Consider the following 10,649-nt stretch of genomic DNA (forward strand, 5'->3'; position numbering starts at 1 on the left):
ATGAGCCCTGCTCTCAGCTGACAGGCCTGGGAGCCCATGGACAGGGCTGGGAGCAGAGCCCAGAGCTACCGTGAGCCCCGCCCTCTGCTGCTCAGCTGAGGCAGGAAAGCCACGACTAGGGTGCCTGAAGACTCAGGTGTGGGTGCCCATGTGGTTGAACCCAGAGAGCAGAGGGAGTCCCGAGACACTGGCATTGCCGTCTGCGGCTGGGAGCCAGCATCAGGGATCACGACAGGGTGTCCAGCAAAGAGATGCGGCCAATGCCACAAGCAGGCCTGGACCGACCCGGGTGTGCGACAGCAGGTCTGACCATGCAGGCCTGCCCATGAACCTGGACCGACCCAGGTGTACAACAGCAGGTCTGACCATGCAGGACCGCTCATGAACCTGGACCGACCCAGGTGTGCTACAGCAGGTCTGACCATCCACAGCTCCATCGGTCTGCCTTAGCCCTACCCACAGAACCCTGATGAACCCTGTCTATCCCTGAGCCCAGTGCAGGCTGGCGCTGGCCCCCTAGGACTTGGTGGACAAGAGCGAGCCCTTGGCAAAACCCGCTGCTGCCCATCTCCCAGCTCGTGCCCCGGTCCCTGGTCCAAGGCCGCCTGCTCTGTTGGCTGGCACACCTGGGCAGTGCCTGGGATTACAGGATTCTTTGGCTGCTCTGTGGGTACAAATCTCTCCCTCTCCCCTCCTACCCCGAGGCCTGTGGGACCCAGCCCTACTGCTCCAGGAAGGAGCCCTGTGGTGGGAGCTCAGTGTCCCTTCCTGACAGCACTGCCCACAGGGCGGGCAGTGCGGGGAGGCCATCCTTCTCCCTCAGCCCCACCACGATGACGCGTCTGCTGCTTCCTGGCGCGCGGGGGCACCAGGAGCATGTGCCCAGGGCACGCGGCCCTGTCCTTCCTGATCTGTCCCTGTCTCACAGACAGGGCCTTCCACATGAGGGGACGAGGTCATGCCTCCCTCCACACATCCTCAGCCCTGTGCATGGCCTGCCCAGGGACAGAGAGGGGCAGAAGGAGCTGGGGCTTCACTGCACGCTGCCAACCAACAGTAGACAGAGGCGGCATGCTGCGCGTGGACCATGGACACAACTGCCCTGGACCAGACATTCTTGGCATGGGTGGACCAACCACCAAAGGCAAGGGGAAGGAGAAGCTTCCTCAGGAGTGGCCTATTCCATCTGCCCTCTCTCGCCAGGGGAAGTGAGGGGACAGGCCCGTCCCCACCTCCACCCGCGCTGTGCCTCTGCTCATGGGGCCAGGTATCCTCTGCCCCCATCTCAGCATGAAGTCCGCAGCACGGTGTACACATCCTGAGGGGCCCGGGCCCCCGCTGTCCTCTCTCCGGGGGACCCTCACTTGGAGAGCTCAGACAAAGCCTTCCTCACACTGAAACCTGCCTGCCGACCAGGACAGCGCGAGGAACATCACAAGTCCAGGGCTGATGCTGTCGAATGGCAGCTGAAACTGCCCTGCTGCGTCCCTGCTGCCCTGCTTTGCTCCAGCTCCCTGCCTGTGGTCCAGGAGGGAGCAGGGAAGGACCCAGTGCTGGGACCCTGCACCCATGTGGGAGACCAGGAGGAAGCTCCTGATTCTTGCCCTGGCCACTGTGGCCATCTGGAGGATGGACCGTGGATGCAAGATCTCTGTCTCTCCCTGTCTCTATGTAACTCTGACTCTGCAATAAAAAAATCTTGAAAAAAGAAGAAACAGCAAGTGCCGCGGGACACAACCTCACGCTCTCCAGGAACTGCTTCCCTTCTGACAGCTGATGACGAAGCGGAAAGTGCATCGGGGCTGGAGCTGTGGTGCCGTGGGTGAAGCCGCCACTGGCCATGTCTGCATCCCACAGGGGTGCCAGTTCAAGACTAGGCTGTTCCACTTCCAATCCAGCTCCCTGTCAACGAGCATGGAGAGCAGCAGGGATGGCAGAAGGCGGAGAACAAGTGCATGAGGTTCCCGGCAGCTGGGTCAGTGCGAAGCCCAGCTGTGAGGACAGTGGGTGTTAGGGGCTACAACAGGGGGGCGCTCAGACCGGCCAGTTCACCCCGGGCTGCAAAGGCAGTCCCTTCTCCTGAGGGCCTGGGGACACCGGCCACGGCAGAGAGGAAGGGACACTAAGGGGGTGCTGCTCCTTGTACGAGTGAACAGACGCTAAGAGCAGGCAGCAGGGGCCGGCTCACAGTGCTCCGGCCAGCCCTGGGACGCACGGCTCCTTCTCCCTGCTGCAGAGATCTGAGTTCAGTGCGGTTTGGGTCTGCCCCGTGTGCTCACAGCCTCCTGTTTCCTCTATGTCACAGTAAAGAGGTAACTTACAGATGATGTCAGCAGAGTCCCCAGAAGCAACACAGCACATCTGATGGATGGCATTACCCTGGGGTTTTTGCAAACGTCTGCCAGACTGCAGGTTGGGGCCCTCCGCTCACTGAATGCCCCACACCCAGGCGGTCCACTTTGTGCATACACCTTGGTGATTCAGGGGGGCTGCACAGAGCCGACAGTGGGACACAGAAGAAGGTCCCTCGCTTCGTGCCCTAGGGAACACACACAGCTGGGGTCGAGCACACCCTGGAGCTAGCAGTCCAGCATGAACACCAAGGCCCTGTGTGCCCTCCAAAGGCTGCAGGTGGAGGGGCTCCGTGAGGCTCGTGAGGACAGAGGCTCCGTGAGGCCTCCTGGGACTCCGATTGGAGCCTGCTATGTCACTCAGCCTCTTGCTGGTCCTCCCGGGACCAGGGCAGTGTCAGCCTGGCCAGGGTCATCCGAAGACAGCTGAGAAAGTCAAAACTCACTGAGAGAAAGCTGCTCCCTTGAACTCATGCACCTAACGCCAAGGAGCCAGAGCAACAGCTATGTGTGCTGGCCCCAAAGAGCTGCACCTGCGGACAAACATGGGCAGGAAGTGGAATCCAGAGCCATCTCCATTGGTCAGGAAGGGGGAATCAGAATGATGCCGGTGCTTCTCTCTGGACAGGTGCAGGTTAGCCAGGCAGGAACACCTGGCTCAAAGCTGGAGAAGCAGGTGAGCCCAGAGGGGACACGGAGGGCACGCGCTGGGCAGGTGAGCCCAGAGGGGACATGGAGGACATGCGCTGGGCAGGCAAGTGAGCACCAGGAGCCCAGAGCCTCTGGGGTGCCCTGCAGTGGCCATCCAGTTGAGCCCTTGGCGGGTGGACAGCCTACGCCATAGACTTTTGAGTCTACCACGAGACTCCAAGAAGACACAGTTGCGGAGGCAGCATGATGGTCGAAGAGCTTCTGCAGCCCTGGGGAGTTGGCGGGCAAACCATTGCTACCCAGCAAAGGCACTGGCCGGCTCTGACTCCACCTGCAGCTGCAGAGGACAGAGACACGGAGACCCTGGGGAACACCAAAAGGGGAGCCAGAGACCCCCCAAGGGCCTGCAGTGGACTGGCACAGCAAGCCAGTCCTAAGGAGTTGGCTGAGGTCCACCTGGGAACTCAATCGGTGCTGCTATAGGATGTTGACCTGGCAGGTGGTGGCTCAAAGAACTGTGTTGTAATGCCAGTGCCTTGCTCAAACTTTTAAAAAACACCAGCCACCCGTTCCCTGAGGGCATGGCAGGCTTTTCTGGAAGAATGGCTAGCCAGCAGGGTGAGGGTTCTGGGAAGGCAGAACGTCCATCCACTCTATAAATCCAGAGAGAAAGCACGGGGCCCAGAATGCCTCTCCATGTACGTCCCTGCCCTCTCCTGCTCCGGGAGCCCACCCTGGGTCAGCAGGGAATGGGCAGCACCCTAGCTGGCCATATGTCTGGACATGGACATGCCACATGTCGCAGCTTCAACCCATTTCTTAGAATCAGCACAGACATAAACTGAGAAGGCCAAAAGAGAATGACTTGCTCCCTGCCCAGCCATAAGGCTCTATGTCCAGTGTTGCTCACATGAGCTAACATGCCTGCTGGCACACCAGCAAAAAAAACTGTAAGCCAACAGCCTTCCCGGGCAGGGTGGGAGCTTCCAGTCAGACACGGGGCACTGGGTAAGTCAGAGGGAGGACGTGTGTGAGCCTCGTACCTCCTTACCGCTGCCCGTACGCCTTGCGGGAAGAGCCGAGCTGACTTACAGAGCTGCTACAGAAATGAGTGAGGACACCGACCACAGAAACACCACTGTTCCCGGCAGGCAACACCGCCGCAGCCTAGGACAGGCAGGGCCCGCAGCTGGCCGGGGCACAGCAGCAAGCCCGCCCCAGCACAAGGGATCCCTGGGCTAGGCCTTCTGCCTGCAGGTGTACTGTGTTGGTACACACCTCCCAGACGACCATGGGCCAAGCAGGTGTGACAGCCGAGACCTTGCCATCCACACCACCTTGGGATGGCTGCTGGGCAGGACCCCCTGAGCAAGAAGGAGCTAGAAGGGCTCAGCTTAGTTCTTGGAAGCTGTCACTCACTCAGCCCAGAGGCTCCGTGAGTGCCGAGTGGCAGTGAGTAAGAACAGAGCCTTGGGAGGGCTGGACGCCGTAGCGAAATCAGGGCCCAGACTGGAAGGGCAGGGGCTGCCAGCTGCTGCCCACACCAGATGCAAGGTAACCTGAGCAGCCTCCCTGTGCATTGGGGCCTCTTGCTGCGACCGGGCCACAGTGACCTGCCGCTGTCCCCGGACACAGACGGCCGCCACACCAGCCCCTGCAGCGCTTCTGCTGTTCATGAACCTTCTCGCTTCAGCGGCTCCACCTGCTTCCCTCGTACCATTTCCTCCTCCGGATCCTCTCACTCCACTCTCCAAACACAAACAGCAGCGAGGAGTGTGCCTGCGCCCGGACGCTCGGTCCTCTGGGACATGGAGTCTTCCTCAGACCCTGAGGTCTGGGCTGCACTGGCTTCCTCCCTTCAGCACCCTGGCAGGCATCACTCGGTCCTCGGCGAAGCCTGCACATTGCCGAATCGGAGGTCTGCAGGGTGAGAATCTCGCTGAGCCACATTCTGGGCATGGACATGGCACATGTCCATGTGTTGCTGCCGTGGCCCAGCCCTGCTGGCCCTGGGCGGCCTCTCGGCAGAGCTGCACCTGTCTGAGTGTGCACCTGAGATCTCTCCTGGGAGGAGCGCCCTGTGGCACGGGGCCTGGACCCTTGGCTCTATTTTTGCTGCAGAGTCTTCCGGCCTCGCTTCCTCTTTCTCAGCTTGTCTTGGAGGTTGGTGTGATTAGAAGAGAGCCCTCCAGGTACATGCGGGCTGGAAGGTTCCGATGTCTAAGAGCAAAGGACTTCAGAGAGCGCCCAGAGTGTGCACACGCTGGACACATGAGGCCCAGGGTCTCCGGGAAGCCGTGGCTTCCACTCGGAAGAGAAACTGTCACGGCCCCAGCCCTTCACTCTAACGGGCAGCCATGTGTGCAAGTGACATAAATACACCAGCCCACAGCACTGTGACACACATCGCTGCTGTTTGTCACTTTCACTTGGAAGCTGATGTGGTCACAGAACCCCTCCTGGGAGCTGCAGTGCCTTGGGGGCTCCTCTGCCACCCTGGGAACGAATGCTGGGACCCACATCCACAGGGGGCACCTATGCTCGCCCACAGCCCGTAGCAGAGCTCCCACTCCCGGCCTGCCCCGGGATGGCCTGCCCAGTGTCCCATCCTGCCACACAGCCCAGAGCAGCTCCAGGAGCCCCCTGTGCTCAGCTGGCCAGCAGCACCTGCGGGGTCTTACGGAGGGTGGCTGTGGCCCACAAGACTCCAGCCAGTGCCACAGCTACCGTGGCCATGTCTGGAAACCACAGCAGCAGAAGCGGCCAGCTTTAGAATCCAAGCGACGTGGGCCAGCCCTGCATGCTGCATGCACGCTGCCTGAGCCTTCAACTCAGTCTCCTCAGGTGGAAGACAAGCACCCAGCCCTCCTGCCAGCACTGCGCCGCAGCCACCCCTAGGACACGGGCCAGCCCAGGTCACTCAGAGCACACGGATGAACCCCCTTGCAGAACACACATGCAGGACACATGACAGAAGTGGGTATCTCTGCCACCCCCGAGGGTCATTTAAACTGTGGGTACTCTGTCCACAAAAGGGGCCCTTGCGCCCTTCTGCGACTCCCTGTCACCCCCAGTGCACCCATGCTGCCCAGCACAACAGCCATGCGGCATTTTCTGAAACAGGAGACACACACATACCAGTGACCGAGCAGCCTCCGGGGCACGCACTGGTAGTCCGGGATTGGCGTGACCTCACTGTCCTCCTGGCTGGGCCTGGGCCGTGGACCTCGGGACCTCCCACGCAGCCCTGCTCTCCGCCACACACACTGTAGAGACCTGTTCCCCACAGGCATGCGCCTCACATGGTATAAAGTCACAAACAAGGCAGAGGGAGGGCGCGAGCTTATGTAACTAGGTCACTCAGCAAGTTCAATCTTAGATGCAAATTTTTTTTTGTTTCAGAATTATAAGTCTGTGGAATATTTCTTGGTTCTTCCTGGAAATCACCCCTGAATTATAATGGTTGCAGAACTCCACATAAAACCCACACAAAACTCGACACCAGCCGCCCACATTCCCGGCCTTAAAACAATATAAACCATGAAAGCCCAGAGGACAGAGGCCCCCAGGATGGTGAAACCCGCACAAGGGGGAGCCCCAGACCCCCACAGGAGACCCCCAGCCTGCCTCGGCCGGGTACCTCCCGGGCCCCTTCCTCAGCTGTGGCCACCTGCTGCCGCTGTGGCTGGGTCAGCTTCTTGGCCGAGCCTCCCCGGGGGACGCGGGGCTGGGCCTCTGCCGAGGACCCCAGCCAGCAGCACCAGCTCAGCGCCGTGTGCGGCCAGGGCACAGCGGCTTCACACCTGTGCCTCCAGCCTCAGCAGCAGGACGTGGCCCTCTGTTTGATTCCGCACAGACGCTCCAGGCCTGTGGGGACAGCCAGCAGGACCTCAGGCCTCTTGTCCTTCCCTCAGCAACAGTCACTGAGCCAGCTCCCGCCGTGGTCGGCCACACTGCAGGGGCGAGTGGCGAGGCTCCGCCAACCCTGACCTCGAGGGACTCAGCCCTTGTCTCAGGAGGCCTAGGAGTAACAGACATCAAGGGACAGCATCCGGCCCAGGGTAGCCACCAAGATGATCGCACGTGGAGGATGACAGACACCGTCCTGGGCGGTCGTGCTGTCCGTTTAGGGGCTGGGAACTTTCACTGAAGACTTGGTTCAGAGCCTGGGCCAGTGCCAGGAGGAGCAGCCCTGTGGGCAGCCCTGAGACTGGAACGTGCCAGCACACTCAAGGAGGGAAGGTGGCCAGAAGCTGCAGGGGCCCTGGGAGGGCAGCAGGAGCTGCGGGCACAGAGTGGGCAGGCCTGCCTGGCACACGGCCCACTTAGAGGCTGCAACCCACCACGCACCCGCCACTCACCTGCCACTCAGGGGTTCCCTTCTCCCGGGGTGGCAGTGGGGGTACACTGTGCACTGGTACCTGTAGGGGACCACCGGTGGGCAGTGCTGAAGCCGGGTGGGAGTTGGGGGCCCTGAGGTGAGGCCTGAGGGGACATCACAGCAATAGAGACAGAAGGACTGGGAACCCAGAGCTGTGCAGGCGCCGCAGGAAGTGGGAGCAGCGATGCGGCTTCTGGCGACCCTGGTGTGGACAACCGGATTGGCAGCCGGGCATGCCATGTCCGCGGACGGCACAGAGTATCCTGCCTGCATATGTCAATGTATGTCAGGGAGTGTCCTGGCTGTGGCAATGCTCCCTCCTGCACCTTCCCTGGGTGAGCAAGCCGAGTCCTGGCACGGAGCCGTGGACGGGGCCGTGGACAGAAGCTGTGGGTGCAACGGGCGATGCCCTGAGGTTCCCGTACTGTGGATGTACCAGCAAGCCAGGCCTCAGAGCGGGAAGAGGAGAGGAGGAATGAACCCCAGCAGGGGCTGGGATGGTGGGCCTGGGGCCTGGAGCGGTGGGCCGTGAGAAGGAGCAGGTGTGCACCGCGAGAACGGCCTGCGTGGGTGCAGGGTTGCGTGGGAGGAGGTTGAATCCAGCCGAGCTGCGGCTTGGTCAGTTGAGTAAGACTGAGAGGGACCCAGGGATGGGGGTGTGAAGGCCGTGCCCTCTGTGGACCCCATGGTGCGGAGACCCCAAGGCCAGGGCAGGGGACGGAAGCTGCAGCCCCAGCTCGGGTCCCGGTGCCCGCAGGGACCTGATGTCCTCTGTCGGCTAAAGCACACAGCCAAAGCACGCTGCCTTCGAAGCCGCCGGGGTCCCCGGCAGCCCCCATGTGCTGGAGATTTCTGCTCACTTTGGCTTCGCCCCTTTCTAAGGATGGCGAATTGCTGGATTTCACCGTCAGCTGAAAACACAGCACTTCGTTTCTATTTTTTACCTTAACTTACTTTTCTCATGCGCTGTGTCATTCTGACATTCTGGCGTTTAGTCAGCAAACCCGCAGGTGGCTCAGCAGCGGCCTTGCTGCCCTGGGACTCAGCTCCTCGCAGGTGAGGGCTCTGAGGGCTGGTGGAAAGTCGCATCAGAAGGTGAGTGTTCTAAACATGGGCCAGCCTTGTCAGGACACGCTTCCTGACGTGCATGTCCCACCGCCATGGCGAGCTCCCCTACATATTTTTAAAAAGTGAAAATGTTATTAAGCAGAACCCACTGAGGCATTTTGAGCAAGATGATGTGTAAGGAGTCATGGAAACTGGTCCTCGTCCCAGGAAAACATTGCCTGATTGTGCTCTTGGTTCGAAAATTCAGCCCCAGGAGCCAGCCTGGGCTGCAGGTCGGGAGCTGCTGGGAGCCAGCCTGGGCTGCAGGTCGGGAGCTGCTGGGAGCCAGCCTGGGCTGCAGGTCGGGAGCTGCTGGGAGCCAGCCTGGGCTGCAGGTCGGGAGTCCTGGGAGCCAGCCTGGGCTGCAGGTCGGGAGTCCTGGGAGCCAGCCTGGGCTGCAGGTCGGGAGTTGCTGGGAGCCAGCCTGGGCTGCAGGTCGGGAGCTGCTGGGAGCCAGCCTGGGCTGCAGGTCGGGAGTCCTGGGAGCCAGCCTGGGCTGCAGGTCGGGAGCCCTGGGAGCCAGCCTGGGCTGCAGGTCGGGAGTCCTGGGAGCCAGCCTGGGCTGCAGGTCGGGAGCTGCTGGGAGCCAGCCTGGGCTGCAGGTCGGGAGCCCTGGGAGCCAGCCTGGGCTGCAGGTCGGGAGCTGCTGGGAGCCAGCCTGGGCTGCAGGTCGGGAGCCCTGGGAGCCAGCCTGGGCTGCAGGTCGGGAGCCCTGGGAGCCAGCCTGGGCTGCAGGTCGGGAGCCCTGGGAGCCAGCCTGGGCTGCAGGTCGGGAGCTGCTGGGAGCCAGCCTGGGCTGCAGGTCAGGAGCCCTGGGAGCCAGCCTGGGCTGCAGGTCGTGAGTTGCTGGGAGCCAGCCTGGGCTGCAGGTCGGGAGTTGCTGGGAGCCAGCCTGGGCTGCAGGTCGGGAGCCCTGGGAGCCAGCCTGGGCTGCAGGTCGGGAGCCCTGGGAGCCAGCCTGGGCTGCAGGTCGGGAGCCCTGGGAGCCAGCCTGGGCTGCAGGTCGGGAGCTGCTGGGAGCCAGCCTGGGCTGCAGGTCGGGAGCCCTGGGAGCCAGCCTGGGCTGCAGGTCGGGAGCTGCTGGGAGCCAGCCTGGGCTGCAGGTCGGGAGCCCTGGGAGCCAGCCTGGGCTGCAGGTCGGGAGCCCTGGGAGCCAGCCTGGGCTGCAGGTCGGGAGCCCTGGGAGCCAGCCTGGGCTGCAGGTCGGGAGCCCTGGGAGCCAGCCTGGGCTGCAGGTCGGGAGCCCTGGGAGCCAGCCTGGGCTGCAGGTCGGGAGCCCTGGGAGCCAGCCTGGGCTGCAGGTCGAGAGCCCTGGGAGCCAGCCTGGGCTGCAGGTCGGGAGTTGCTGGGAGCCAGCCTGGGCTGCAGGTCGGGAGCCCTGGGAGCCAGCCTGGGCTGCAGGTCGGGAGTCCTGGGAGCCAGCCTGGGCTGCAGGTCGGGAGTCCTGGGAGCCAGCCTGGGCTGCAGGTCGGGAGTCCTGGGAGCCAGCCTGGGCTGCAGGTCGGGAGTCCTGGGAGCCAGCCTGGGCTGCAGGTCGAGAGCCCTGGGAGCCAGCCTGGGCTGCAGGTCGAGAGCCCTGGGAGCCAGCCTGGGCTGCAGGTCGGGAGCCCTGGGAGCCAGCCTGGGCTGCAGGTCGGGAGTCCTGGGAGCCAGCCTGGGCTGCAGGTCGGGAGTCCTGGGAGCCAGCCTGGGCTGCAGGTCGGGAGTCCTGGGAGCCAGCCTGGGCTGCAGGTCGGGAACCACCATTCCATACAGTAGAAGACCTTGACCTCGGCGGAACTCGTCAAGCCCCAGCCTTCACCGTGAGGCAGCCAGCAGGTCAGTATCCCAAATCTCCATTACATGTTGGACCAGGGCTGGCCGTGCAGCCAAGGCGGGATGGTGAAGATGGTAGCCGCAGTTGGTGGCCAGCATGGAAGGGACAAGTGGCACTGGGGCCAAGGAGATGTCAGGGCCCGGGCAGCCAGAAGCAGAGGGGCTGTACCTCGGTGTCTACCCCGGGGGCACAGGGCCCCTGGCTCCTGGCACTGTGTCCTGTGCTGGCACATGCCGCGCTGGGGGCCTTGGCAGCATTCTGGGGAAGCAGACAGGGAGCAGCTCTGCATGTTACCACTTGAATGAGTCGGTCAGGTGAGAGCCTGCAGAGGAGCAGGTGCGGC

Source organism: Ochotona princeps, chromosome 1 (genome assembly GCF_030435755.1).
Source record: "Ochotona princeps isolate mOchPri1 chromosome 1, mOchPri1.hap1, whole genome shotgun sequence".
Classification (NCBI taxonomy): Eukaryota; Metazoa; Chordata; class Mammalia; order Lagomorpha; family Ochotonidae; genus Ochotona; species Ochotona princeps.